This window comes from Ranitomeya variabilis, chromosome 3 (genome assembly GCF_051348905.1).
Source record: "Ranitomeya variabilis isolate aRanVar5 chromosome 3, aRanVar5.hap1, whole genome shotgun sequence".
Taxonomy (NCBI): Eukaryota; Metazoa; Chordata; class Amphibia; order Anura; family Dendrobatidae; genus Ranitomeya; species Ranitomeya variabilis.
In genome coordinates this window covers 787,801,742-787,829,348 of record NC_135234.1, presented here as the reverse complement: position 1 = coordinate 787,829,348, position 27,607 = coordinate 787,801,742, and the positions used below count along the sequence as shown (strand labels likewise).

The 27,607-nt window shown below is 44.8% G+C and overlaps 1 protein-coding gene across 1 annotated transcript in view; it reads left to right on the top strand.

Annotated features, from left to right (window-relative positions):
* Window positions 1–27,607, top strand: part of LOC143817865 (oocyte zinc finger protein XlCOF8.4-like) — a 251,108-nt gene that overhangs the window by 16,294 nt on the left and 207,207 nt on the right. The window contains exon 2 of the mRNA XM_077299328.1: window positions 8,613–8,668. The gene's annotated coding sequence lies outside the window, so the exon portion shown is untranslated. The remainder of the gene's footprint in view (window positions 1–8,612; window positions 8,669–27,607) is intronic.

The following is a 27,607-nucleotide window of genomic DNA, read 5'->3' as shown; positions in this document are numbered from 1 at the left end:
GGGGGGTGAGTGTACAGTGTATATACAGTGTGAGCGGAGTATATGGGATGTGGGGGGAGTACACAGTGTATATACAGTGTGAGCGGAGTATATGGGATGTGGGGGGAGTACACAGTGTATATACAGTGTGAGCGGAGTATACGGGGTGTGGGGTGAGTACACAGTGTATATACAGTGTGAGCGGAGTATATGGGATGGGGGGGAGTACACAGTGTATATACAGTGTGAGCGGAGTATATGGGATGTGGGGGGGGAGTACACAGTGTATATACAGTGAGCGGAGTATATGGGATGTGAGGGGGGGAGTACACAGTTTATATACAGTGTGAGCGGAGTATACGGGGTGTGGGGTGAGTGTACAGTGTATATACAGTGTGAGCGGAGTATATGGGATGTGGGGGGAGTACACAGTGTAAATACAGTGTGAGCGGAGTATACGGGGTGTGGGGTGAGTGTACAGTGTATATACAGTGTGAGCGGAGTATATGGGATGTGGGGGGAGTACACAGTGTATATACAGTGTGATCGGAGTATACGGGGTGTGGGGTGAGTACACAGTGTATATACAGTGTGAGCAGAGTATATGGGATGTGGGGGGAGTACACAGTGTATATACAGTGTGATCGGAGTATACGGGGTGTGGGGTGAGTGTACAGTGTATATACAGTGTGAGCGGAGTATATGGGATGTGGGGGGAGTACACAGTGTATATACAGTGTGATCGGAGTATGCGGGGTGTGGGGTGAGTGTACAGTGTATATACAGTGTGAGCGGAGTATATGGGATATGGGGGGGGAGTACACAGTGTATATACAGTGTGAGCGGAGTATATGGGATGTGGGGGGTGAGTATACAGTGTGAGCGGAGTATATGGGATGTGGGGGGAGTACACAGTGTATATACAGTGTGAGCGGAGTATATGGGATGTGGGGGGAGTACACAGTGTATATACAGTGTGAGCGGAGTATATGGGATGTGGGAGGGAGTACACAGTGTATATACAGTGTGAGCGGAGTATGTGGGATGTGAGGGGGGGGAGTACACAGTGTATATACAGTGTGAGCGGAGTATACGCGGTGTGGGGTGAGTGTACAGTGTATATACAGTGTGAGCGGAGTATATGGGATGTGGGGGGGAGTACACAGTGTATATACAGTGTGAGCGGAGTATATGGGGTGTGGGGTGAGTGTACAGTGTATATAGAGTGTGAGCGGAGTATATGGGATGTGGGGGGGGGAGTACACCGTGTATATACCGTGTGAGCGGAGTATACAGGGTGTGGGGTGAGTGTACAGTGTATATACAGTGTGAGCAGAGTATACGGGGTGTGGGGTGAGTGTACAGTGTGAGCGGAGTATACGGGGTGTGGGGTGAGTACACAGTGTATATACCGTGTGAGCGGAGTATACGGGGTGTGGGGTGAGTGTACAGTGTATATACAGTGTGAGCAGAGTATACGGGGTGTGGGGTGAGTGTACAGTGTGAGCGGAGTATACGGGGTGTGGGGTGAGTATACAGTGTATATACAGTGTGAGCGGAATATATGGGGTGTGGGGGGAGTACACAGTGTATATACAGTGTGAGCGGAGTATACGGGGTGAGTGTACAGTGTATATACAGTGTGAGCGGAGTATACGGGGTGAGTGTACAGTGTATATACAGTGTGAGCGGAATCTATGGGATGTGGGGGGGGAGTACACAGTGTATATACAGTGAGCGGAGTATATGGGATGTGGGGGGAGTACACAGTGTATATACACTGTGAGCTGAGTATACGGGGTGTGGGGTGAGTGTACAGTGTATATACAGTGTGAGCAGAGTATATGGGATGTGGGGGGAGTACACAGTGTATATACAGTGTGAGCGGAGTATATGGGATGTGGGGGGAGTACACAGTGTATATACAGTGTGAGCGGAGTATATGGGATGTGGGGGGAGTACACAGTGTATATACAGTGTGAGCGGAGTATACGGGGTGTGAGTGTACAGTGTATATACAGTGTGAGCGGAGTATATGGGATGTGGGGGGAGTACACAGTGTATATACAGTGTGATCGGAGTATACGGGGTGTGGGGGGAGTACACAATGTATATACAGTGTGAGCGGAGTATACGGGGTGTGAGTGTACAGTGTATATACAGTGTGAGCCGAGTATATGGGATGTGGGGTGAGTGTACAGTGTATATACAGTGTGAGCGGAGGTATATGGGATGTGGGGGGGGGGAGTACACAGTGTATATACAGTGAGCGGAGTATACGGGGTGTGGGGTGAGTGTACAGTGTATATACAGTGAGCGGAATATATGGGATGTGGGGTGAGTGTACAGTGTATATACACGTGAGCGGAGTATACGGGGTGTGGGGTGAGTGTACAGTGTATATACAGTGTGAGCAGAGTATATGGGATGTGGGGGGGGGAGTACACAGTGTATATACAGTGTGATCGGAGTATACGGGGTGTGGGGTGAGTGTACAGTGTATATACAGTGTGAGCAGAGTATATGGGATGTGGGGGGGAGTACACAGTGTATATACAGTGTGAGCGGAGTATATGGGATGTGGGGGGGGGAGTACACAGTGTATATACAGTGTGAGCGGAGTATACGGGGTGTGGGGTGAGTGTACAGTGTATATACAGTGTGAGCGGAGTATATGGGATGTGGGGGGGAGTACACAGTGTATATACAGTGTGAGCGGAGTATACGGGGTGTGGGGTGAGTACACAGTGTATATACAGTGTGAGCGGAGTATATGGGATGGGGGGGAGTACACAGTGTATATACAGTGTGAGCGGAGTATATGGGATGTGGGGGGGAGTACACAGTGTATATACAGTGTGAGCGGAGTATATGGGATGTGGGGGGAGTACACAGTGTATATACAGTGTGAGCGGAGTATATGGGATGTGGGGGGAGTACACAGTGTATATACAGTGTGAGCGGAGTATACGGGGTGTGGGGTGAGTACACAGTGTATATACAGTGTGAGCGGAGTATATGGGATGGGGGGGAGTACACAGTGTATATACAGTGTGAGCGGAGTATATAGGATGTGGGGGGGGAGTACACAGTGTATATACAGTGAGCGGAGTATATGGGATGTGAGGGGGGGAGTACACAGTGTATATACAGTGTGAGTGGAGTATACGGGGTGTGGGGTGAGTGTACAGTGTATATACAGTGTGAGCGGAGTATATGGGATGTGGGGGGAGTACACAGTGTAAATACAGTGTGAGCGGAGTATACGGGGTGTGGGGTGAGTGTACAGTGTATATACAGTGTGAGCGGAGTATATGGGATGTGGGGGGGGAGTACACAGTGTATATACAGTGTGATCGGAGTATACGGGGTGTGGGGTGAGTGTACAGTGTATATACAGTGTGAGCGGAGTATATGGGATGTGGGGGGAGTACACAGTGTATATACAGTGTGAGCGGAGTATACGGGGTGAGTGTACAGTGTATATACAGTGTGAGCGGAGTATACGGGGTGAGTGTACAGTGTATATACAGTGTGAGCGGAATCTATGGGATGTGGGGGGGGAGTACACAGTGTATATACAGTGAGCGGAGTATACGGGGTGTGGGGTGAGTGTACAGTGTATACAGTGTGAGCGGAGTATATGGGATGTGGGGGGGGAGTACACAGTGTATATACACTGTGAGCTGAGTATACGGGGTGTGGGGTGAGTGTACAGTGTATATACAGTGTGAGCGGAGTATATGGGATGTGGGGGGGGTGAGTGTACAGTGTATATACAGTGTGAGCGGAGTATATGGGATGTGGGGGGAGTACACAGTGTATATACAGTGTGAGCGGAGTATATGGGATGTGGGGGGAGTACACAGTGTATATACAGTGTGAGCGGAGTATACGGGGTGTGAGTGTACAGTGTATATACAGTGTGAGCGGAGTATATGGGATGTGGGGGGAGTACACAGTGTATATACAGTGTGATCGGAGTATACGGGGTGTGGGGGGAGTACACAGTGTATATACAGTGTGAGCGGAGTATACGGGGTGTGAGTGTACAGTGTATATACAGTGTGAGCCGAGTATATGGGATGTGGGGTGAGTGTACAGTGTATATACAGTGTGAGCGGAGGTATATGGGATGTGGGGGGGGGAGTACACAGTGTATATACAGTGTGAGCGGAGTATACGGGGTGTGGGGTGAGTGTACAGTGTATATACAGTGAGCGGAATATATGGGATGTGGGGTGAGTGTACAGTGTATATACACGTGAGCAGAGTATACGGGGTGTGGGGTGAGTGTACAGTGTATATACAGTGTGAGCAGAGTATATGGGATGTGGGGGGGGGAGTACACAGTGTATATACAGTGTGATCGGAGTATACGGTGTGTGGGGTGAGTGTACAGTGTATATACAGTGTGAGCAGAGTATATGGGTTGTGGGGGGGAGTACACAGTGTATATACAGTGTGAGCGGAGTATATGGGATGTGGGGGGGGGAGTACACAGTGTATATACAGTGTGAGCGGAGTATACGGGGTGTGGGGTGAGTGTACAGTGTATATACAGTGTGAGCGGAGTATATGGGATGTGGGGGGGAGTACACAGTGTATATACAGTGTGAGCGGAGTATACGGGGTTTGGGGTGAGTACACAGTGTATATACAGTGTGAGCGGAGTATATGGGATGGGGGGGGAGTACACAGTGTATATACAGTGTGAGCGGAGTATATGGGATGTGGGGGGGAGTACACAGTGTATATACAGTGTGAGCGGAGTATATGGGATGTGGGGGGGTGAGTGTACAGTGTATATACAGTGTGAGCGGAGTATATGGGATGTGGGGGGAGTACACAGTGTATATACAGTGTGAGCGGAGTATATGGGATGTGGGGGGAGTACACAGTGTATATACAGTGTGAGCGGAGTATATGGGATGTGGGGGGAGTACACAGTGTATATACAGTGTGAGCGGAGTATACGGGGTGTGGGGTGAGTACACAGTGTATATACAGTGTGAGCGGAGTATATGGGATGGGGGGGAGTACACAGTGTATATACAGTGTGAGCGGAGTATATGGGATGTGGGGGGGGAGTACACAGTGTATACACAGTGAGCGGAGTATATGGGATGTGAGGGGGGGAGTACACAGTGTATATACAGTGTGAGTGGAGTATACGGGGTGTGGGGTGAGTGTACAGTGTATATACAGTGTGAGCGGAGTATATGGGATGTGGGGGGAGTACACAGTGTAAATACAGTGTGAGCAGAGTATACGGGGTGTGGGGTGAGTGTACAGTGTATATACAGTGTGAGCGGAGTATATGGGATGTGGGGGGGGAGTACACAGTGTATATACAGTGTGATCGGAGTATACGGGGTGTGGGGTGAGTGTACAGTGTATATACAGTGTGAGCGGAGTATATGGGATGTGGGGGGAGTACACAGTGTATATACAGTGTGATCGGAGTATACGGGGTGTGGGGTGAGTGTACAGTGTATATACAGTGTGAGTGGAGTATATGGGATGTGGGGGGGGAGTACACAGTGTATATACAGTGTGAGCGGAGTATATGGGATGTGGGGGGGGAGTACACAGTGTATATACAGTGTGAGCGGAGTATACGGGGTGTGGGGTGAGTGTACAGTGTATATACAGTGTGAGCGGAGTATATGGGATGTGGGGGGAGTACACAGTGTATATACAGTGTGATCGGAGTATACGGGGTGTGGGGTGAGTGTACAGTGTATATACAGTGTGAGCGGAGTATATGGGATGTGAGGGGGGGAGTACACAGTGTATATACAGTGTGATCGGAGTATGCGTGGTGTGGGGTGAGTGTACAGTGTATATACAGTGTGAGCGGAGTATATGGGATGTGGGGGGGGGAGTACACAGTGTATATACAGTGTGAGCGGAGTATATGGGATGTGGGGGGTGAGTATACAGTGTGAGCGGAGTATATGGGATGTGGGGGGAGTACACAGTGTATATACAGTGTGAGCGGAGTATATGGGATGTGGGGGGAGTACACAGTGTATATACAGTGTGAGCGGAGTATATGGGATGTGGGGGGGAGTACACAGTGTATATACAGTGTGAGCGGAGTATGTGGGATGTGAGGGGGGGAGTACACAGTGTATATACAGTGTGAGCGGAGTATACGCGGTGTGGGGTGAGTGTACAGTGTATATACAGTGTGAGCGGAGTATATGGGATGTGGGGGGGGGAGTACACAGTGTATATACAGTGTGAGCGGAGTATATGGGGTGTGGGGTGAGTGTACAGTGTATATAGAGTGTGAGCGGAGTATATGGGATGTGGGGGGAGTACACAGTGTATATACCGTGTGAGCGGAGTATACGGGGTGTGGGGTGAGTGTACAGTGTATATACAGTGTGAGCAGAGTATACGGGGTGTGGGGTGAGTGTACAGTGTGAGCGGAGTATACGGGGTGTGGGGTGAGTACACAGTGTATATACCGTGTGAGCGGAGTATACGGGGTGTGGGGTGAGTGTACAGTGTATATACAGTGTGAGCAGAGTATACCGGGTGTGGGGTGAGTGTACAGTGTGAGCGGAGTATACGGGGTGTGGGGTGAGTATACAGTGTATATACAGTGTGAGCGGAATATATGGGGTGTGGGGGGAGTACACAGTGTATATACAGTGTGAGCGGAGTATACGGGGTGAGTGTACAGTGTATATACAGTGTGAGCGGAGTATACGGGGTGAGTGTACAGTGTATATACAGTGTGAGCGGAATATATGGGATGTGGGGGGGGAGTACACAGTGTATATACAGTGAGCGGAGTATACGGGGTGTATGGGGTGAGTGTACAGTGTGAGCGGAATATATGGGGTGTGGGGTGAGTGTACAGTGTATATACAGTGTGATCGGGATATACGGGGTGTGGGGTTAGTGTACAGTGTGTATACAGTGTGAGCGGAGTATATGGGGTGTGGGGTGACTGTACAGTATATATACAGTGTGAGCGGAGTATATGGGATGTGGGGGGAGTACACAGTGTATATACAGTGTTAGCTGAGTATACGGGGTGTGGGGTGAGTGTACAGTGTATATACAGTGTGGAGAGTGTACAGTGTGTGTATATACAGTGTGGAGAGTGTACAGTATGGAGAGTGTACAGTGTGTGTATATACAGTGTGGGGAGAGTGTACAGTGTGTGTATATACAGTGTGGGGAGAGTGTACAGTGTGTGTATATACAGTGTGGGGAGAGTGTACAGTGTGTGTATATACAGTGTGGAGAGAGTGTACAGTGTGTGTGTATATACAGTGTGGGGAGAGTGTACAGTGTGTATATACAGTGTGGAGAGTGTACAGTGTGTGTATATACAGTGTGGGGAGAGTGTACAGTGTGTGTGTACAGTGTGGAGAGTGTACAGTGTGTGTGTATACAGTGTGGGGAGAGTGTACAGTGTGTGTGTATACAGTATGGAGAGTGTACAGTGTGTGTATATACAGTGTGGAGAGTGTACAGTATGGAGAGTGTACAGTGTGTATATACAGTGTGGAGAGTGTACAGTGTGTGTATATACAGTGTCGGGAGAGTGTACAGTGTGTGTATATACAGTGTGGGGAGAGTGTACAGTGTGTGTATATACAGTGTGGGGAGAGTGTACAGTGTGTGTATATACAGTGTCGGGAGAGTGTACAGTGTGTGTATATACAGTGTGGGGAGAGTGTACAGTGTGTGTATATACAGTGTGGGGAGAGTGTACAGTGTGTGTATATACAGTGTGGGGAGAGTGTACAGTGTGTGTGTGTATATACAGTGTGGGGAGAGTGTACAGTGTGTGTGTATACAGTGTGGAGAGTGTACAGTGTGTGTATACAGTGTGGAGAGTGTACAGTGTGTGTATACAGTGTGGAGAGTGTACAGTGTGTGTGTATACAGTGTGGAGACTGTACAGTGTGTGTATATACAGTGTGGGGAGAGTGTACAGTGTGTATATACAGTGTGGAGAGTGTACAGTGTGTGTGTGTATATACAGTGTGGAGAGTGTACAGTGTGTGTGTATATACAGTGTGGAGAGTGTACAGTGTGTGTATACAGTGTGGAGAGTGTACAGTGTGTGTGTATACAGTGTGGAGACTGTACAGTGTGTGTATATACAGTGTGGGGAGAGTGTACAGTGTGTGTATATACAGTGTGGAGAGTGTACAGTGTGTGTGTGTGTATATACAGTGTGGAGACTGTACAGTGTGTGTATATACAGTGTGGAGAGTGTACAGTGTGTGTGTATATACAGTGTGGGGAGAGTGTACAGTGTGTGTATATACAGTGTGGGGAGAGTGTACAGTGGTTGTCCATCCACACCTTTACAAAACATTATAGGTTGGTTCACCAGGCCGTTGTTCCCACCCTAAGTACAGAATAGGTTGGTATTCCTCCTATGCTGTTGTGGTAGGTGACTAGCGAAAATAGAATTAGACTTACCGGTAATTCGGTTTCTAGGAACCTTCCACAACAGCGTTAATTTCCCTCCCTATGTTTCTTGGTTAATTCTTGGAACTTTAAAGTAACTGGTGCTATAGGATTCATTATAAGTCACTCTCAAGTAGGAGATGGGAGGGTCTTTTAACCTCTTTGTGCTTCCTATCCCCCATTAGGGCATGGAGACAACCTCCTATGTTGTCGTGGAAGGTTCCTAGAAACCGAATTACCGGTAAGTCTAATTCTATTTTCTCATAGTCTGGGAGTCCTTCATGTGTTTTTAGGTAACTCTATTCGGTTTTTCATATGTCTTGCACTGAGGAGAGGCTTCCATTGGGCCACTCTGCCATAAAGGCCCGACTGGTGGAGGCTGCAGTGATACTTGACTTTGTGCAACTTTCTCCCATCTCCCTACTGCATCTCTGGAGCTCAGACACAGTGATCTTGGGGTTCTTCTTTACCTGTCACCAAGGCTCTTCTCCCACGATTGCTCAGTTTGGCTGGACGGCCAGGTCTAGGATCACAGACCCCAGGGCGTGACACTCAATGTTGCCAATAAAAGCTTCAACTCAATCCACAAAAAAAGCAAGTTCCCACACAGGTCTCTCATCTGGTCATGGAAATATAGGGGGCTGCCACGTTACTGGTAGCACAAAGGCTCTGGAAAAGCGAAATGGCTCCTCACCTGCCAAAAGAAATTCGGCACATTCTCCGTTCCCAAATCCAAATGCCCCCTCCCTTCTGAGCCCCACAGCTTACCTTAACCACATATTGCGTCCACGTTTGGCATTTCTGTAGTGATGAGAGCCCGCTTAACTTACGGGTGCGTGTCTCCCAGAACCACTGGCTGGGCATAACGTACTGGTGACTGCAACGTAAACTGGTTACTACACCATAATGGTCACTACAACAGCAGTTTGCAATTTTCACTCGGCAACATTCATTGCTGCTTGTTTCTGGAAAATACCCATGGAGTCAAAATTGTCACTACACCTGTGGATAAATTCCCCAAGGGGTATAGTTTCCTTAATGGGGAATTCTGCTCTTCTAGCCATTAGGGGCTCTGTATATGGAGTCCACAAACTGTTCTAGGAAAATCTGCGCTCCAGGAGGCAAATAGAGCTCCATTCCTCCCGAGTCTCTCCATATGGCTAAGTGGTACTCTACAGCCACATATGGGGTATGGCCACGTTCAGTAGAAATTGTGAGACAAATTTTGGTGTCCTTTTTAACCAATTCTTGTGTGAAAATGTAAAATCTGGGGCTAAATTTTGGTGGTAAAAAATGTAGTTATTTTGTCTTCACTGCCTAATAGTATAAAATGATGTGACACACCCATGGTGTCAATATGATCACTGCACCCCTAGATGAATTCACTGAGAGGTGTAGTTTGTAAAATGGGGTCCCTCATGGGGGGGTTCTGCTATATTGGCACCTTAGGGGCTCTGCCAATTGACCATTCCAACATTCCAGCAAAATCTGAACTCCAATATGGCTCCTCTTCACTTTTGCGCTTTGCACTGTGCCTCAGAACTAGTATTCCCCCACATATGGGATATCGGCACACTCAGGAGAAATTGCACAACAAACTGTATGGTGCAGTTTTTCCTGTTACCCTTATGAAAATGCAATATTTTGTTTTCGAAAATATAGTTGTGGGTAAAATTTGATTTTTTATTTTTTTTTAATTATTTTTACGGCTCAATGTTATAAACTTCTGTGAAGCACCTGAGCGTTCATTGTGCTCACCACAAATCTAGATCCATTCCCTGAGGGGTCTAGTTTCCAAAATGGTGTTACTTGTGGGGGATTTTTACTGTTTAGGCACATCAGGGGCCCTCCAGACGCGACATGGCGTCCGCCAATTGTTCCAGCAAATTTTGCATTAAAAAAGTCAAATGGCGCTCCTTCCCTTCTGAGCTCTGCCGTGCGCCCAAATACAGTGGTTTTCTACACAAACAAATTTTGGGGTCCATTTTTTTCCTGTAACCCTTGTAAAAATAAAATGAAAGTTAAATGTTAATTTTTTTTTCCTCAAAAAATCCTGTGAAGTACCTGAAGGGTTAATAAACTTGAATGTGGTTTTGAGCACCTTGAGAGGTGCAGTTTTTGGAATGGTTTCACTTTTGTGTATTTTCTAATATGTGGACCCCTCAAAGTGACTTCAAATGTGATGTGGTCCCTAAAAAAATGGTGTTGTAAAAATGAGAAATCGCTGCTCAACTTTTAACCCTTATAACTTCCTAACGAAAAAAAAATTGTTCTGAAATTTAGCTGATGTAAAGTAGACATGTGGGAAATGTTACTTATTAAGTATTTTTATGACATATTGCTGTGATTTAAGGGCATGAAAATTCAAAGTTTGAAAATTGTTACATTTTCCAAATTTTCCCCAAATTTCCATTTTTTTTTTTTCACAAATAAATACAAGTCATACCGAAGAAATTTTACAACTATCATGAAGTACAATATGTCATGAAAAAAACTTTCTCAGTCGCCGGGATCCATGGAAGCGTTCCAGAGTTATTACCTCATAGGGCTCATTTCCACTGGCGAGGAAAACGGACGAGTGCAATCCGATAAAAAATCGGATTGCACTCGGACCAATGTTATTCAATAGTTGTCTTTTCATTTGCGATTTTTTTTCTCGGCCGAAATCGGACTGAGAAAAAAATCGCAGCATGCTGCGATTTGCTGCGAGTCTCGGACGAGACTCGCCAATGCAAGTCAATGGGTGCAAGAAAAAAATCGCACAGCACTCGCACCATGCGAGTTCTGTCCGATTTTTACGCACCGGTGTCCTTTGAAAAGCCAACAATTCAGCGCGGTGTACAGTAAAATCACACTGACAGGTTAGAATAGACTAGATATATACACATAGAATGTGTATATATACATATATACACTCACCGGCCACTTTATTAGGTACACCTGTCCAACTTCTTGTTAACACTTAATTTCTAATCAGCCAATCACATGGCGGCAACTCAGTGCATTTAGGCATGTAGACATGGTCAAGACAATCTCCTGCAGTTCAAACCGAGCATCAGTATGGGGAAGAAAGGTGATTTGAGTGCCTTTGAACGTGGCATGGTTGTTGGTGCCAGAAGGGCTGGTCTGAGTATTTCAGAAACTGCTGATCTACTGGGATTTTCACGCACAACCATCTCTAGGGTTTACAGAGAATGGTCCGAAAAAGAAAAAAAATCCAGTGAGCGGCAGTTCTGTGGGCGGAAATGCCTTGTTGATGCCAGAGGTCAGAGGAGAATGGGCAGACTGGTTCGAGCTGATAGAAAGGCAACAGTGACTCAAATCGCCACCCGTTACAACCAAGGTAGGCCTAAGAGCATCTCTGAACGCACAGTGCATCGAACTTTGAGGCAGATGGGCTACAGCAGCAGAAGACCACACCGGGTACCACTCCTTTCAGCTAAGAACAGGAAACTGAGGCTACAATTTGTACAAGCTCATCGAAATTGGACAGTAGAAGATTGGAAAAACGTTGCTTGGTCTGATGAGTCTCGATTTCTGCTGCGACATTCGGATGGTAGGGTCAGAATTTGGCGTAAACAACATGAAAGCATGGATCCATCCTGCCTTGTATGGAGCATCTTTGGGATGTGCAGCCGACAAATCTGCGGCAACTGTGTGATGCCATCATGTCAATATGGACCAAAATCTCTGAGGAATGCTTCCAGCACCTTGTTGAATCTATGCCACGAAGAATTGAGGCAGTTCTGAAGGCAAAAGGGGGTCCAACCCGTTACTAGCATGGTGTACCTAATAAAGTGGCCGGTGAGTGTATATGTCAGTGAGACACCTATATATGTATATTTATATTTAATGCAGCGCTAGATAGCATAAAAGCCGCTAATTCAATTGCCGGCTTTTGCTCTCTCCTTCACAAACCCGACATGATATGAGACATGGTTTACATACAGTAAACCATCTCATATCCCCTTTTTTTTTGCATATTCCACACTACTAATGTTAGTAGTGTGTATGTGCAAAATTTGGCCGCTGTAGCTGCTCAAATAAAGGGTTAAATGGCGGAAAAAATTGGCGTGGGCTCCCGCGCAATTTTCTCCGCCAGAGTGGTAAAGCCAGTGACTGACGGCAGATATTAATAGCCAGGAGAGGGTCCATGGTTATTGGCCCCCCCGTGGCTAAAAACATCTGCCCCCAGCCACCCCAGAAAAGGCACATCTGGAAGATGCGCCTATTCTGGCACTTGGCCACTCTCTTCCCACTCCCTGTAGCGGTGGGATATGGGGTAATGAAGGGTTAATGTCACCTTGCTATTGTAAGGTGACATTAAGCCAGATTAATAATGGAGAGGCGTCAATTATGACACCTATCCATTATTAATCCAATTGTTTGAAAGGGTTAAACACACACACACATGATTTAAAAGTATTTTAATGAAATAAACACAGCGGTTGTTTTAATATTTTATTGCTCTCTCAATCCATTTGCAGACTCTCGCTTGGCAAAACAATAAACACACAATATACATACCTTCTGCTGACCCGTCACGTCCCACGAAGTAATCCATCTGAAGGGGTTAAAATAATTTACAAGCAGGAGCCCTGCAAATGCAGCTGTGCTCATGCTTGTAATTCCCCGGCGAATGAAGGAAATGTAGGTCATTGACCTACATTTCCTTCAGTCGCGGTGATGCGCCCCCTGGTGGATGTCCTCATATGACCTGGAGCGTGGGAAAAAGTTCCCAGGCTGCAGTTCATGAGAACATCCAGCAGGGGTGCATCACCGCGACTGAATGTAAGTATAGATCACTCTGCTTTCCTTTCAGCACCCGGGGATTACAGGCACGAGCGAGTGGTTTATCGCAGCTCCTGCCTGTAATATTAGTTAACCCCTTCAGATGGATTACCTCGTGGGACCTGACAGTTCATCAGAGAGGGTATGTATATTGTGTGTTTATTGTTTTGCCAAGCGAGGGTGTTGCTGATGGATTGAGAGAGCAATAAAATACTAAAACAACCTGTTTGTTTCTTTCATTTAAATACTTTTTAATAATGTGTGTGTGTGTTTTTTAACCCTTTCAGACAATTGGATTAATAATGGATAGGTGTCATAATTGACGCCTCTAGATTATTAATCTGGCTTAATGTCACCTTACAATAGCAAGGTGACATTAACCCTTCATTACCCCATATCCCACCGCTACAGGGAGTGGGAAGAGAGTGGCCAAGTGCCAGAATAGGCGCATCTTCCAGATGTGCCTTTTCTGGGGTGGCTGGGGGCAGATGTTTTTAGCCACGGGGGGGGGCAATAACCATGGACCCTCTCCTGGCTATTAATATCTGCCGTCAGTCACTGGCTTTACCACTCTGGCGGAGAAAATTGCGCGGGAGCCCACGCCAATTTTTTTCGCCATTTAACCCTTTATTTGAGCAGCTACAGCGGCCAAATTTTGCACATACACACTACTAACATTAGTAGTGTGGAATATGCAAAAAAAAAGGGGATATGAGATGGTTTACTGTATGTAATCATGTCTCATATCCTGTCGGGTTTGTGAAGGAGAGAGCAAAAGCCGGCAATTGAATTAGCGGCTTTTATGCTATCTAGCGCTGCATTAAATATAAATATACATATATAGGTGTCTCACTGACATATATATATGTATATACACACATTCTATGTGCATATATCTACTCTATTCTAACCTGTCAGTGTGATTTTACTGTACACGGCGCTGATTTGCCGGCTTTTCAAAGGACACTGGTGCGTACAAATCGGACAGCAATACGGATGTCATACTGATGTCATACGGATGATGCGATTAAAAATCGCATTGCACTCTTATTGCACTTGCATGACACTCGCATGACAATCGCATACGTTACATCCGTTTTTTCGGTCCAGATTACGGACCGATTTGTCTCTCGCCAGTGGAAATGAGCCCATAAAGTGACAGTGGTCAGAATTGCAAAAAATGGCCTGGTCATTAAAGTACAAACCATCCTCGGGGGTAAAGGGGTTAAAAAAAAACCCCCCACTGAGGATATAAAGTGAGGTGAGGGTATTTGACTGCATTGTGTTTCCCATCACTATGTGGGTGGAGAATCGACCTTCTGTGGAGCTTTAATGGAGGGTTCCTAGACAGTGATGTACCACTAAGTCTAATTTTATTTTTCCTGATGAAATTGAGCTGCCTTATTATTCTGAAGACCTTGGCAAAAGGTGTTATAACTGTAGTCAAAACATGAGAAATCCAGCTCAACGAACTTGTGAACAAACTTCTTTATTCACCAAAAAGTGCTCAGCAGAGGATGAAACATCAGCGTTGACAGTTACATGATGCGACATCGACCTGTTTCAGGTGGCTATGCAGACTTAATCATGATGTCCGACATTTTGGTGAGTAAAGGTACCGTCACACTCGGCGACGCTGCAGCGATATAGACAACGAGCCGATCGCTGTAGAGATGTCAAACACAGCAGCTCCAGAACGATGCAGGAGCGATCCAGTGACGTAACGGTGACTCACCTATCGTTCTCACAGGTCGTTAGCTCCATGTAAAACATTGCTGGCATCGTTGTCAAACACGACGATACACGCCGACCTGACGACCAAATAAAGTTCTGGCCTTCTAGCTCCGACCAGCGATATCACAGCGGGATCCAGATCGCTGCTGCGTGTCAAACACAACGAGATCGCTATCCAGGACGCTGCAACGTCACGGATCGTTGTCGTTCTCGTTGTAAAGTTGCTGAGTGTGAAGGTACCTTAACTCTTTATGCTAGGTTCCGGTGAGGACACTGGATTGTTAATTAATTAGCATAGTTACTGACGAGAAACAAAGTGTAAACATGTGAGATACATAGGCTATGTGCACACGTTCAGGTTTTTTCGCATTTTTTTCGCGCTAAAAACGCTATAAAAACTCATTAAAAACGCATTCATTATGCATTGTATCATTTAGAATGCATTCTGCATGTTTTGTGCACATGGATGCGCATTTTTCCGCGAAAAAAACGCATTGCGGTAAAAAAATGAGCATGTTCATTAATTTTGCGGATTTTATGCGTTTTTCCCACAATTCTACTGTATGCATCTGGGAAAAACGCACAAAAAACGCATCAAAAACCGCATCAAAAACGTGTCAAAAAACACATGCGGATTTCTGGCAGAAATTTACGTTTTTTGTCAGGAAAATTTCTGCAAGAAATCCTGACGTGTGCACATACCCATACAAAGTAAAAACATGGGCTTTGGCTAAGTAAAAACACATTACAATGAATGTAACAATCAGTAATTGATTTTTAGAAACAAAGAAGAACTCTAAAATATTATAACTCTCAAAAAATATCCCAAACAATTCAAACACGGCTATCTAATTTTGACCATCTGGGAAATAATATTTATATATTAATTACTTTTTCACAGATTAATTATTTTACTGAGATATACTGTTATTCAATGATGTCAATATCCCTGAGATGGTCGTATATGTCAAAATATATTAATGGTATTATACCCAAGAAGAAGGCAGCTAATCTTATTTTTGCATCAGGGAGGCTTTAATGGCTGGACAGTGGAGAAATCTCCTGATGTGAGAATAAGGCCGGCCTCACACTAGCGAGTTTTACGGACGTACGAGTGCATAAACTACGTCCGTAAAATACGCATTACACACGGCCCAATGATTCCCTATGGCCCAGCTCCTATCTGCCGTATATTACGCATCCGTAATATACGGTCTTGTAGGCCGTAGAAAATCGCAGCATGCTGAGTTTGTCACCGTATTGCGCAAAAAAATCGCCAATGAAAGTCTATGGGGGCGAGAAAAATACGGATTCCACACGGACCAGCAGTGTGACTTGCGAGAAATACGCAGCGGTGTTGGTGAAAAGCCGGTAATTCAATTGCCGGCTTTTCATTTCTCCTGCCTAAACCCGACAGGATATGAGACATGATTACATACAGTAAACCATCTCATATCCCTTATTTTTTTGCATATTTCACACTACAAATGTTAGTAGTGTGTATGTGCAAAATTTGGGCGCTGTAGCTTGTAAAATAAAGGGTTAAATGGAGGAAAAAATTGGCGTGGGCTCCCGCGCAATTTTCTCCGCCAGAGTGGTAAAGCCAGTGACTGAGGGCAGATATTAATAGCCTAGAGAGGGTCCATGGTTATTGGCCCCCCCTGGCTACAAACATCTGCCCCCAGCCACCCCAGAAAAGGCACATCTGGAAGATGCGCCTATTCTGGCACTTGGCCACTCTCTTCCCACTCCCGTGTAGCGGTGGGATATCGGGTAATGAAGGGTTAATGTCACCTTGCTATTGTAAGCTGACATTAAGCCAGATTAATAATGGAGAGGCGTCAATTATGACACCTATCCGTTATTAATCCAATTGTATGAAAGGGTTAAAAAAACACACACACGTTATTAAAAAGTATTTTAATGAAATAAACACACAGGTTGTTTTAGTATTTTATTGCTCTCTCAATCCATCCGGAAGACCCTCGCTCTGAAAAATAATAAACCAACAATATACATACCTTCAGATGATCTGTCATGTCCCACGAAGTAAATCCATCTGAAGGGGTTAAATCATTTTACAGCCAGGAGCTGTGCTAATGCACTCGCTCGTGCCTGTAAACCCCGGGTACTGAAAGGAAAACTGGGTGATCTGTACTTACCTTGAGTTGCGGTGATGCGCCCTCTGGTGGATGAACTCATGAACTGGAGCCTTGGAAAAGTTCCCACGCTTGAGTTCATCCAGCAGGGGGCGCATGACCGCAACTCAAGGTAACTACAGATCATCCTGCTTTCCTTTCAGTACCCGGGGTTTACAGGCACGAGTGAGTGCATTAGCACAGATCCTGGCTGTAAAATGATTTAACCCTTTCAGATGGATTTACATCGTGGGACATAACGACGGAAGGTATGGAATATTGTTGTTTGTTTTTTTAACTTTGTTTCAGGACGATGGTCTTCAGATGGATTAAGAGTCTAATAAAATATTACAACAACCTGTTTGTTTATTTAATTAAAATACTTTGTAATCATGTGTGTGTGTTTTATTAACCATTTAGTACTATTGGATTAATAATGGATAGGTGTCATAATTGACGCCTCTCCATTATTAACCTGGCTTAATGTCACCTTGCAATAGCCAATTTTTTCCGCCATTTAACCCTTTATTTTACAAGCTACAGCGCCCAAATTTTGCACATACACAATACTAACATTAGTAGTGTGGAATATGCAAAAAAAAAAGGGATATGAGATGGTTTACTGTATGTAATCATGTCTCATATCCTGTCGGGTTTGGGAAGGAGAAATGAAAAGCCGGCAATTGAATTACCGGCTGTTCACAGATATCGCGCTGAATGAAATCTAAATACAGAATATATATATATGTGTCTCAATGACATATATATATATATATATATAGTTTTAATGAACATTTGAGCACATAAATCCATTAGATGTCGGTTTTGCAAGCCTGCGAGAAAATATCGCAGTACGGATGCCATGCGGATTACATACGGAGGATGCCATGCGCAAAATACGCTGACACACCCTGCCTACGGATGACATACGGATCACTATTTTGGGGACTTTTCTGCGTATTACGGCCGTAAAAAACGGACCGTATTTACATACGCTGAGTGTGAGGCCGGCCTAAGAGGTTAATTTTTTGTTTGCATAACAAAAGTGAGCACATGCAGGGAGAACAGCTTACCATAGTTTACTTTAGAAAAGGTGACAGATGAGCTCAGTGTGTCTGATCCTGCTTCTAATGTCTATTGACATAGGCAGATTGAATGCAGGAGAGGAGCAATTCCACTCCTAATTACAGTGGTAATTAGGGTACGGTGAAATTGTATCCGGTTGGTGACAGTACTTCTAGACTGTGATACTGTGCCCAACTGTACGATGGACTGCTCCATTGCCTCTGTTGTTCCATGCTCGGTTCACCCCGGCCTCTGTATTGTGGCTTGTAGGCCTGCATGTCCATGCTTCTTGTTCTCGATGGAGCGGGTCCCTGGGGGCCCACAAATTCCTCAAGTAGGTCATTCAGTCTTTGCCTAAACATAAAGTTTCTGTGTGCCGGGATATTTTGAGCTACAGGCACATAGGACAAAAACAGGAGCTTCCACTCATTTGCTGCATATACAGACTCACGGGATTGCAAGTCCGTTATTTCCCGCCTCAGGTCTCTGAGTTCACTGCGACACATGTCCTCTACCCGTTGGAGTCCATCGACAATTATGTCATCTGCTTCATTTTTTTGGGATGATCGCTTTCGTCCACGCTGAGCTTGCAAACGGGCACTGACACCAGAAGCCACAGTACTTTTCTCCACAGAACGTGGCTCGCTCATGCCAGACACATCTTCAGTGCCCGTCTGCTGGCTTGGTTCGATTGGCGAGGCCTCTGGTTCCTCTGCCTCTCTAGGCGCAGCGGTACTGCATATCGTTCTGTAACCCAAAAAATCCACTTACTTATTTTATTTACATAACTTTGTCTCGCTCTCCTAAAATATTTTTACTTACGAGCGCTGTGACACAGTTTTTTGCAGAAAGAGCAATTGCGCATAATGCACATATGGGGTGACCCGCTTGCCACCAGATCCACTGGGTGTGGTTTGTCTGTTGCGGAAGCCACGTACAAAGCGATCCCTAATAGATCTCCAACGGGTATGGACAGCATCGGCTTTTAAGAAAAAAAAAATATATACATAATAGATAGATAGATAGATAGATAAATAGTAGATAGATAGTGGATAGATAGATTGTTGTTAGATAGTAGATAGATAAATAGTAGATAGATAGTGGGTAGATAGTTGTTAGATAGTAGATAGATAAATAGTAGATAGTGGATAGATAGATAGTTGTTAGATAGTAGATAGATAAATAGTAGATAGATAGTTGTTAGATAGTAGATAGATAAATAGTAGATAGATAGTGGATAGATAGATTGTTGTTAGATAGTAGATAGATAAATAGTAGATAGATAGTTGTTAGATAGTAGATAGATAAATAGTAGATAGTGGATAGATAGATTGTTGTTAGATAGTAGATAGATAAATAGTAGATAGATAGTTGTTAGATAGTAGATAGATAAATAGTAGATAGATAGTGGATAGATAGATTGTTGTTAGATAGTAGATAGATAAATAGTAGATAGATAGTTGTTAGATAGTAGATAGATAAATAGTAGATAGATAGTGGATAGATAGATTGTTGTTAGATAGTAGATAGATAAATAGTAGATAGATAGTGGATAGATAGATTGTTGTTAGATAGTAGATAGATAAATAGTAGATAGATAGTTGTTAGATAGTAGATAGATAAATAGTAGATAGATAGTGGATAGATAGATTGTTGTTAGATAGTAGATAGATAGTGGATAGATAGATTGTTGTTAGATAGTAGATAGATAAATAGTAGATAGATAGTTGTTAGATAGTAGATAGATAAATAGTAGATAGTGGATAGATAGATTGTTGTTAGATAGTAGATAGATAAATAGTAGATAGATAGTGGATAGATAGATTGTTGTTAGATAGTAGATAGATAAATAGTAGATAGATAGTTGTTAGATAGTAGATAGATAAATAGTAGATAGTGGATAGATAGATAGTTGTTAGATAGTAGATAGATAAATAGTAGATAGATAGTTGTTAGATAGTAGATAGATAAATAGTAGATAGATAGTGGATAGATAGATTGTTGTTAGATAGTAGATAGATAAATAGTAGATAGATAGTGGGTAGATAGTTGTTAGATAGTAGATAGATAAATAGTAGATAGATAGTGGATAGATAGATTGTTGTTAGATAGTAGATAGATAAATAGTAGATAGATAGTGGGTAGATAGTTGTTAGATAGTAGATAGATAAATAGTAGATAGATAGTGGGTAGATAGATAGTTGTTAGATAGTTGATAGATAATTGATAGATTTGCCAGTTAAGTTCGACAATATTTACCAATTTTTTTCTTTCAGGATGCCGACTTCTCCATGTATCGTGGGTCAAAATGGCAGATAATTTTATCCCACAACTTCCTGTTTTTGACTATGTTGTGGTGGGAGCTGTTGCTTTGGTCCCATATAGATGGACTGGCTTCCACTAAATTGATCAGCGTCTCGTTATGAATGTCCAAGGGCTCTACGTCAACCACAATCCTTTTTTTTTTGGTGGGCGGCTTGGACTATGTAAACACAAAACGTTATATTGAAAGGTTAAATATCACTGGATGGATAGATAGACAGTTTGTTGATATATAGTTCATAGATATAGTAGATATATAGTGGATAGATAGATAGATTGTACACAAATCGTGGGTAGCTTGATAGTAGATAGATAGTGGATAGATACCGTATATACTTGAGTATAAGCCGACCCGAGTATAAGCCGACCCCCCTAATTTTGCCACAAAAAACTGGGAAAACTTATTGACTCGAGTATAAGCCTAGGGGGGAAAATGCAGGAGCTACCGGTAAATGTCAAAAGTAATAATAGATACCAATAAAAGTAAAATTAATTGAGACATCAGTAGGTTAAGTGTCTTTGAATATCCATATTGAATCAGGAGCCCCATATAATGCTCCATACTGTTCATTATGGCCCCATAAGATGTTCCATATTAACCCCTTCCCGACCCATGACGCCTATGCGGCATCATGGAATGATCGCATCCCTGCAGATCGGGTGAAAGGGTTAATTCCTATTTTACCCGATCTGCAGGGAGAGGGGGAGTTGTACTTCAGCCTAGGGGGGGTGGCTTTGCCCCCACGTGGCTACGATCGCTCTGATTGGCTGTTGAAAGTGCAACAGCCAATCAGAGCAATTTGCAATATTTCACCTATGAAAATGGTGAAATATTGCAATCCAGCCATGGCCGATGCTGCAATAGCATCTGCCATGGCTGGAAATCATGTACTGGCCCCCCCCACCGCCCCCGATCTCCTCCCCAGTCGTCCGTTCTGTCAGGTACCCCCCTCCGTCCCCCTGTTCGCTCCCCCGTGCTCCTGTCCGCTCCCCCGTGCTCCTGTCCGCTCCCCCCGTCCTCCGATCCCCCCCCCTGTGCTCCGATCCACCCCCCCACCACCCCCTCATACTTACCGATCCTCCCGGTGTCCGGCCGTCTCCTCGCTGGGCGCCGCCATCTTGGAAAATGGCGGGCGCATGCTCAGTACGCCCGCCGAATCTGCAGGCTGGCAGATTCGTTACAGGTACATTTTGATCGCTGTGGTAGGTTCTACCACAGCGATCAAAATAAAAAAATAATAAATAAACCCCCCCCTTTATCACCCCCATAGGTAGGGACAATAATAAAATAAAGAAAATATTTTTTTTTCTTTTACCACTAGGGTTAGGGTTAGAACTAGGGGTAGGGTTAGGGGTAGGGTTAGGGGTAGGGTTATGGCATGTGCACACAGAGCGGATCGGCCGCGGATCCGCAGCGGATCGGCCGCGGATCGGCCGCGGATCCGCAGCGGATCGGCCGCGGATTGCAGCGGATCCGCAGCGGATCGGCCGCGGATCCGCAGCGGATCGGCCGCGGATCCGCAGTGGATCCGCAGCGGATTGGCCGCGGATCTGCAGCGGATTGGCAGCGGATTGGCCGCGGATCCGCAGCGGATCGGCAGCGAATCCGCAGCGGATTGGCCGCGGATCTGCAGCGGATTGGCCGCGGATCCGCAGCGGATCGGCAGCGGATCCGCAGCGGATTGGCCGCGGATCTGCAGCGGATTGGCAGCGGATTGGCAGCGGATTGGCAGCGGATCCGCAGCGGATTGGCAGCGGATTGGCAGCGGATTGGCAGCGGATTGGCCGCGGATCTGCAGCGGATTGGCCGCTGCGAATTCGAAGCAGTTTTCCATCAGGTTTACAGTACCATGTACACCTAAGGAAAACCAAATCTGCTGTGCCCATGGTGCGGAAAATTCCGTGCAGAAACGCTGCATTGTATTTTCCGCAGCATGTCAATTCTTTGTGCGGATTCCGCAGCGGTTTACACCTGTTCCTCAATAGGAATCCGCAGGTGAAATCCGCACAAAAAAACACTGGAAATCTGCTGTAAATCCGCAGGCAAAACGCAGTGCCTTTTACCTGCAGATTTTTCAAAAATCGTGCGGAAAAATCTCACACGAATCCGCAACGTGGGCACATACCCTTAGGGTTAGGGTTGGAATTAGGGCTAGGGTTGGAAATAGGGTTAAGAATAGGCTTGTGGTTAGGGTTACGGATAGGGTTAGGGGTGTGTTGGGGTTACAGTTGTGGTTAGGGTTGGGATTAGGGTTACGGTTGGGATTAGGGTTAGGATTAGGGTTGGAATTAGGGTTACGGTTGTGTTGCGGTTAGGGTTGTGGTTAGGGGTGTGTTGGGGTTAGGGTTGTGATTAGGGTTATGGCTACAGTTGGGATTAGGATTAGGGGTGTGTTGGGGTTAGTGTTGAAGTTAGAATTGAGGGGTTTCCACTGTTTTAGGCACATCAGGGGTCTCCAAACGCAACATGGCGCCACCATTGATTCCAGCCAATCTTGCGTTCAAAAAGTCAAATGGTGCTCCCGCCCTTCCAAGCCCCGACGTGCGCCCAAACAGTGGTTTACCCCCACATTTGGGGTACCAGCGTACTCAGGACAAACTGGGCAACAACTGTTGGGGTCCAATTTCTCCTGTTACCCTTGCAAAAATAAAAAATTACTTGCTAAAACATAATTTTTGAGGAAAGAACAATTATTTTTTATTTTCACGGCTCTGCGTTATAAACTTCTGTGAAGCACTTGGGGGTTGAAAGTGCTCACCACACATCTAGATAAGTTCCTTCGGGGGTCTAGTTTCCAAAATGGGGTCACTTGTGGGGTGTTTCTACTGTTTAGGCACATCAGGGGCTCTGCAAATGCAATGTGACGCCCGCAGACCATTCCATCAAAGTCTGCATTTCAAATGTCACTACTTCCCTTCCGAGCCCTGACGTGTGCCCAAACAGTGGTTTACCCCCACATATGGGGTATCAGCGTACTCACAACAAACTGGGCAACAAATATTGGGGTCCAAATTCTCCTGTTACCCTTGTGAAAATAAAAAATTGCTTGCTAAAACATCTTTTTTGAGGAAAGAAAAATGATTTTTTATTTTCACGGCTCTGCGTTGTAAACTTCTGTGAAGCACTTGGGGGTTGAACGTGCTCACCACACATCTAGATAAGTTCCTTGGGGGGTCTAGTTTCCAAAATGGGGTCACTTGTGGGGGGTTTCTACTGTTTAGGCATATCAGGGGCTCTGCAAACGTAACATGATGCCCGCAGACCATTCCATCAAAGTCTGCATTCCAAAACGTCACTACTTCCCTTCCGAGCCCCGGCATGTACCCAAACAGTGGTTTACCCCCACATATGGGGTATCAGCGTACTCAGGAGAAACTGGACAACAACTTTTGGGGTCCAATTTCTCCTGTTACTCTTGCAAAAATAAAAAATTCTGGGCTAAAAAAATATTTTTGAGGAAAGGAAACACATTTATTATTTTCACGGCTCTGCGTTATAAACTTCTGTGAAGCACTTGGGGGTTCAAAGTGCTCACCACACATCTAGATAAGTTCCCTTGGGGGTCTAGTTTCCAAAATGGAGTCACTTGTGGGGAGTTCCTACTGTTTAGGCACATCAGGGGCTCTGCAAACGCAACCTGATGCCCGCAGAGCATTCCATCAAAGTCTGCATTTCAAAACGTCACTACTTCCCTTCCGAACCCCGACGTGTGCCAAAACAGTGGTTTACCCCCACATATGGGGTATCATCGTACTCAGGAGAAACTGGAAAACAACTTTTGGGGTCCAATTTCTCCTATTACCCTTGGGAAAATAAAAAATTGTGGGCTAAAAAATCATTTTTGAGAAAAGAAAAATTATTTTTTATTTTCATGGCTCTGCGTTATAAACTTCTGTGAAGCACTTGGGGGTTCAAAGTGCTCACCACACATCTAGATTAGTTCCTTGGGAGGTCTAGTTTCCAAAATGGGGCCACTTGTGCGGGAGCTCCAATGTTTAGGCACACGGGCTCTCCAAACGCGACATGGTGTCCGCTAATGATTGGAGCTAATTTTCCATTCAAAAAGCCAAATGGCGTGCCTTCCCTTCCGAGCCCTGCCGTGCGCCCAAACAGTGGTTTACCCCCACATATGGGGTATCATCGTACTCAGGACAAACTGGACAACAACATTTGGGGTCCAATTTCTCCTATTACCCTTGGGAAAATAAAAAATTCTGGGCTAAAAATCATTTTTGAGGAAAGAAAAATTATTTTTTTATTTTCACGGCTCTGCGTTATAAACTTCTGTGAAGCACCTGGGGGTTATAAGTGTTTACTATGCATCTAGATAAGTTCCTTGGGGGGTCTAGTTTCCAAAATGGGGTCACTTGTAGGGGAGCTCCAATGTTTAGGCACACAGGGGCTCTCCAAACGCGACATGGTGTCCGCTAACGATTGGAGCTAATTTTCCATTCAAAAAGTCAAATGGCACGCCTCTCCTTCCGAGCCTTGCCGTGCACCCAAACAGTGGTTTACCCCCACATATGAGGTATCGGCATACTCAGGAGAAATTGCCCAACAAATTTTAGGATCCATTTTATCCTGTTGCCCATGTGAAAATGAAAGAAATGAGGCTAAAAGAAATTTTGTGTGAAAAAAAAGTACTTTTTCATTTTTGCGGATCAATTTGTGAAGCACCTGGGGGTTTAAAGTGCTCACTATGTCTCTAGATGAGTTCCTTGGGGGGTCTACTTTCCAAAATGGGGTCACTTGTGGAGGAGCTCCAATGTTTAGGCACACAGGGGCTTTCCAAACGCGACATGGTGTCCGCTAACGATGGAGATAATTTTTCATTCAAAAAGTCAAATGGCGCTCCTTCCCTTCCGAGCCTTACCATGTGCCCAAACAGTGGTTTACCCCCACATGTGAGGTATTGGTGTACTCAGGAGAAATTGCCCAACAAAATTTAGGATCCATTTTATCCTGTTGCCCATGTGAAAATGAAAAAATTGAGGCTAAAATAATTTTTTCGTGAAAAAAAAGTACTTTTTCATTTTTACGGATCAATTTGTGAAGCACCTGGGGGTTTAAAGTGCTCACTATGCTTCTAGATAAGTTCCTTGGGGGGTCTAGTTTCCAAAATGGGGTCACTTGTGGGGGAGCTCCAATGTTTAGGCACACGGGGGCTCTCCAAACGCGACATGGTGTCCGCTAAAGATTGGAGCCAATTTTTCATTGAAAAAGTCAAATGGCGCTCCTTCCCTTCCGAGCCCTGCCGTGCGCCCAAACAGTGGTTTACCCCCACATATGAGGTATCAGCGTACTCAGGACAAATTGGACAACAACGTCCGTGGTCCAGTTTCTCCTTTTACCCTTGGGAAAATAAAAAATTTTTCGCTAAAATATCATTTTTGTGACTAAAAAGTTAAATGTTCATTTTTTACTTCCATGTTGCTTCTGCTGCTGTGAAACACCTGAAGGGTTAATAAACTTCTTGAATGTGGTTTTGAGCACCTTGAGGGGTGCAGTTTTTAGAATGGTGTCACTTTTGGGTATTTTCAGCCATATAGAACCCTCAAACTGACTTCAAATGTGAGGTGATCCCTAAAAAAAATGGTTTTGTAAATTTTGTTGTAAAAATGAGAAATCACTGGTCAAATTTTAACCCTTATAACTTCATAGCAAAAAAAAAATTTGTTTCCAAAATTGTGCTGATGTAAAGTAGACATGTGGGAAATGTTATTTATTAACTATTTTGTGTCACATAACTCTCTGGTTTAACAGAATAAAAATTCAAAATGTGAAAATTGCAAAATTTTCAAAATTTTTGCCAAATTTCCGTTTTTTTCACAAATAAACTCAGAAATTATCGACCTAAATTTACCACTATCATGAAGCCCAATATGTCACGAAAAAACAGTCTCAGAATCGCTAGGATCCGTTGAAGCGTTCCTGAGTTATTACCTCATAAAGGGACACTGGTCAGAATTGCAAAAAACGGCAAGGTCATGAAGGGGTTAAAATATGCCCCATATAATCCTGCATAAAGGTTAATAATGGCCCCATAAGATGCTCCATAGACACATTTGCCCAATATAATGCTGCACAAATGCTGATTATGGCCCCATAAGATGCTCTATAAAGATATTTGCCCCTTATAGTGCTGCACAAACGTTATGGCCCTATAAGATTTATGCAGCTTTACATGAACACCCGAGCCTTACACTATGGCTGGTCCAAATAACTAAAGCAATTGTTACCATCCACCTCTCGTGTCTCCCCTTTTCCTCATAGTTTGTAAGCTTGCGAGCAGCAGGGCCCTCAGTCCTACTGGTATCTGTTTTGAACTGTGATTTCTGTTATGCTGTAATGTCTATTGTCTGTACAAGTCCCCTCTATAAGTTGTAAAGCGCTGCGGAATATGTTGGCGCTATATAAATAAAAATTATTATTATTATTATTATTAAGATGCTCCATACAGACACTTGCCCCATATGCCGTAGTGCCCTACAAACGTTAATTATGGCCCCATACAGACACTTGCCCCATATAGTGCTGCACAAACATTATGCCCCTATATAGTGCTGCAGAAACGCTTTGGCCCCATATAGTGCTGCAGAAACGTTATGGCCCCATATAGTGCTGCAGAAACGTTATGGCCCCATATAGTGCTGCAGGAATGTTATGGCCCCATATAGTGCTGCAGAAACGTTATGGCCCCATATAGTGCTGCAGGAATGTTATGGCCCCATATAGTGCTGCAGGAATGTTATGGCCCCATATAGTGCTGCAGGAATGTTATGGCCCCATATAGAGCTGCAGAAACGTTATGGCCCCATATAGTGCTGCACAAACATTATGCCCCTATATAGTGCTGCAGAAACGTTATGGCCCCATATAGTGCTGCAGGAATGTTATGGCCCCATATAGTGCTGCAGGAATGTTATGGCTCCATATAGTGCTGCAGGAATGTTATGGCCCCATATAGTGCTGCAGGAATGTTATGGCCCCATATAGTGCTGCAGGAATGTTATGGCCCCATATAGTGCTGCAGGAATGTTATGGCCCCATATAGTGCTGCAGGAATGTTATGGCCCCATATAGTGCTGCAGGAATGTTATGGCCCCATATAGTGCTGCAGGAATGTTAT